The 4,268-nt window shown below is 36.8% G+C and overlaps 1 pseudogene; it reads right to left on the reverse strand.

The window, feature by feature from the left end:
• Positions 1–671: 671 nt before the first annotated feature.
• Positions 672–2,347, reverse strand: LOC134477488 (olfactory receptor 8B8-like; annotated as a pseudogene).
• Between the last annotated feature and the right edge of the window lie 1,921 nt (positions 2,348–4,268).

Here is a 4,268-nt window from a genome sequence, read left to right on the forward strand (position 1 = left end):
GACATTGGTTTTTGTCAGTTTGTAACCAAACATGAGTCCCACACGTTGTCTCTATTCTACATTTTTTGTCTTACACTGAGCAGGAATATGTATCTTTCAAGTTCTAGCAGTTTACAAATCACCTTTCTACAAAGTCTACCCTACATAAACTATATCACAGCGCTAAACACTCTGCAGTATATGCTTTAGTCATCTATATTCACAGTATCTTGTAAAATACAACTAATATTCATTACATTATCAATATATATTTACTGTATAGAAGAGCCAGTGAAACTATGCAAGATCAATAATTTAAAACCCCATAGTGGGTCAAGGATTTAAGTCCATGACTCAAGCACCTGCCTGGTTAAGTGCAAGTCTGTCAGTTTGACCCCTGGAACAACAACAACAACAACAAAAAAAAAAAAAAAAAAGCATACCTACATAGGGAAGAAAAAACGCAAAACAAAGTGTTAGCCTTTGGGTATCAGTTCTGCTTCTCTTTCTAGATTACACTGGCAACCTCGTTCACTTTGTCATTTTCATTTCATGTCACCATAACAGGAAAAATGTTGAAAAGTGTAAATGATAAAGAAAAAGAGAAAATAAACCAAAAAGTAAAGTTTTAGTGAACAAGGCATTGCTTCCCAAATAAATAAAATATGATCATAAAATTTTGAAGATATATTTTATATTAACTCAGAATTTATCTGACAAAAATAGACAAAGACAGACAGAGATGGTTTCTGATCAAAGCTATTTTTTTCCAAAAGATTTCTCAGAGCAACTTTCACATTTTTGTTCCTTGAGCTATAGATTAAAGGGTTCATCATAGGTACCACGTTGCTGTAAAATATGGAGGAGATTTTTCCCTGATTCGTAGACCCAGGAGAGGACGGCTTCAGATGCATACATGCACATGATCCAAAAAAACAGGGAAACTGCAATTATGTGGGAACCGCAGGTGCTGAAAGCTTTCGACCTGCCCTCCATGGAGCATGTTTTATATATACTAGAGAGGATAAACACATAAGACAAAATGATGGTGACACTGGGCACAATGATGTTAATACCCCCCACAATAAATATCAACAGTTCATTGACATAGGTGCTGGTGCAGGAGAGCTCCAGCAAAGGGAGTATGTTATAGAAATAGTGATTGGTGGAATTTGTATCACAGAAGGTCAGTTTCAGCATGCATCCCGTATGAGCCATGGCACCAGAAAATGCCATCATTTAGGAGCCAAGCATAAGGCCGAGACACACTTCAGGGGACATGGCTGTGTTATACAACAGACGATGACAGATGGCAACATATGTGATAGCTCGTACCCTGGAATAAAACCCAAGGAAGCAAGAAATTAAAATTTGGGGAGCAAAGGCTTTATTTTAGGCCAGGCCTGGCGTCACAGTCTCCAGAAGCCAATTTGGAGACTGTGCGCCTCACAGCTAGAAGTCAGGGCTTTTATGTTGTAAAAACCGCAAACAGCTGCTGGTCTCACAATGCAAGGAAGGCTGGGGTACACTATAGGACAGAAACGGGGAAATTACATTGGGAAGACCAAAGTTCAGATAAGGGTTAGGCTAACAAGCAAGTCCCCCTGCATTCAAGCAAGTTTAGATTGGGCAAGTATCTTTTTTCTCTTAGCAGAGAATAGAGACACCTAGCAGTAATTGACAACCCCTGTTAGCTTATTTTAGCACCACATCTGTTATTTGCAGAGGGCAACAATGGTTAACATATCAACTAGGTAAGATCCTACAATCTTTACAGAGGAGAGCATTTCTTAAAGAACAGCACATTTTATTACAGATAGCCGGATGAGTGTTAGGGGAGGGGTTACAGGAAACTGATACCCAAGGCTTTTACAGTCTTTTAGGAATTTAAAAATAACCTAGCTGGATAGGGGAAGGCCAAATGACACATACAGAACAGACAATGAGATGAAAAGGGTTAGATTTAGACTATAACAGAGAGACATGATAAGCCATTAACGTAAGCACATAGATTTCAGAAATAATGAAAAAGCAACAAAAGTAGTACTGGGTCATACACCCCCTATAGGAGATAGCATTCTTCTGTGACAAGAAGTTCATTAGCATTTTTGGTGTAAACACAGATGTATATTGAAGGTCAAAAAAAAAAAAAAAAAAAAAAAAAAAACAACAAGTTAAAGAGGAAAAAGTACATGAGAGTGTGAAGAGGTTAATTCAATCCGATCAGAGTTATTAAGCCTAAATTTCCTAACGCAGTGACCAGGTACATTCCTAAAAACAGGAAGAACAGTGAGAGCTGGAGGTCTGGTCTGTCTGTTAACCCCATCAGAATGAATTCAGTCACAAAAGGGCCATTTTCAGGAGCCATTCTTCTCTGTAGAATATATGAACACAAGAAAGAAGAATTACACTCACCACACACAAGTGCTCTTACAATACTTTCTCTCAGAAATGTGAGGCACAAGCCAGAAATGTGAGGACATAATCAGCCTAAAGCCATAGAGCTTGACCCTAATGTTATTTGGTGCTCAGTGACATTGTCTTCCCGTCATTGAAGTATTAAATTTGAAATATGCTAAAAACAAGAACAATATAAACCTGCACCTTCAATTTAGCCAATAGAGCCAGGGCCAAGGCTACTATATGAAAACAAAGCTGCTATTAAAAAACTGAAAAACACAGGGGTGGACAGCATGATCTCACTTTCTCCTTTGTTTGGATCTTTCCTCCACTAGTAAAATTGGAGGCGGAAGTCTTTAATCTTCCCATTAAATTGTAATGCAGATCACACTCTGGTGTGGTGGAACCATGGAAACTGTTCTCATCTAAACACAGCACCAGACTCTAGGAACCAATGGTTCAGTGACTGTCCCATAGCACAAGAAAACGCATGTGCAGAAGAAGGAGAAGTCTGTCCTCGCAGAGTTTACTACTGATTAAGACACTGTGCTCTCTGTGTCCAACATTGCTACAAACAATATCTACTTCTCTTTCAAAAGCGTTCTTTTACTAGTTTTGATTGTTGTAGAAGAGAAGAAAATTGGGGAAAATTGCCTATATTAGATTCCAGGACTTCACCTCAAAATGTGAGACCTATAGTAAGTAAAATAAGCAAGAGACAGAAAGAGAAATAATGTAAGATCTCACATGTATATGTAAATCTAAAACAGTACATTCACATAATCAGACAGTAGGATATTGATTGTTATTAGCCAGTGAGAAAATTGGGCTATTTTGGTCAAAGTTATTATATTCAATTACATAACCTAATTTAAATTTGGAGAGCTAATACAAAACATGATATTAATAGTTAACGGTACTGGTTCATATACTCACTACGTGATAACAAAACAGATTTTCAAAAATTTCTACTCTGCGAGCTAGGGATTTGACTCAGTGGCATAAGTGAGTTTGATCCCCAGGACCAAAAAACAATTTTTTAAAGATTATCTAGTCTTTATACACATGTACATATAACACATGTAAGATGGTGACTATTTAAAGACCAGTATATTAACGACTTTCAGTTTTCAAATTATTTTACAATGCATATGCCACCATAAACATTGGAATATCTCATATATACAATTTGCATGTTTTCAGTATCTCAGTAAAGATGTTAAATAAGTTGGAAGACATTAATATGAATGGATTTCCAAACTTACCCTTCTTAGGAGAGGAATTCTTGGTGACTGCTTATTGTATTTTACTCAAAAGTCCCAAAGGACAATATAGGATTTTTGACATTGATTCTAATAAGATACAACACAACCTTAATTTCTCGTATTTCCTTCTAAAGTAGCAGTCTTAATTTATAAAGATAATGTTATCTCCACTGAAGCATCAGATTTGGAGAAAAATAAATATCCCTTCTTCCTGCAATTGTCATTAGATGAAACCTCAGAAGATTAACATGATTATAAAGTCATAATGTGCTTGTGTATGAACAAGAAAGTAGCTTCTTCAGTCTCTTCCTAGGACACAGATTCTAGATATAAAAAGGAAATGAGGGAATTGTGTGTACTTCTTACGCACAACGTGTATTAATTCCCTAGACACTCAGTGTTTTACTCAGGCTTTCCTTTCTCTTTAGGGATTGTGCCCCTCCCATGGCAGAGAAAAAATTAAACTCTCATCTCCCCATCAGCATCATCTCAAAATGTAATTCACTGTTTTGGTTCATTGTTACTTGTTCTTGTGCCTTTAATAGTGATTTTCCATGGAGTGTATATATAGGCTTGCATATTCTTTTATGTGAAGTTGTGAAGGATTGCAGTAGTTCACCTTAG

Source organism: Cavia porcellus, unplaced genomic scaffold (genome assembly GCF_034190915.1).
Source record: "Cavia porcellus strain 051 isolate PalLab524CR breed Dunkin Hartley unplaced genomic scaffold, mCavPor4.1 scaffold_9, whole genome shotgun sequence".
NCBI lineage: Eukaryota > Metazoa > Chordata > Mammalia > Rodentia > Caviidae > Cavia > Cavia porcellus.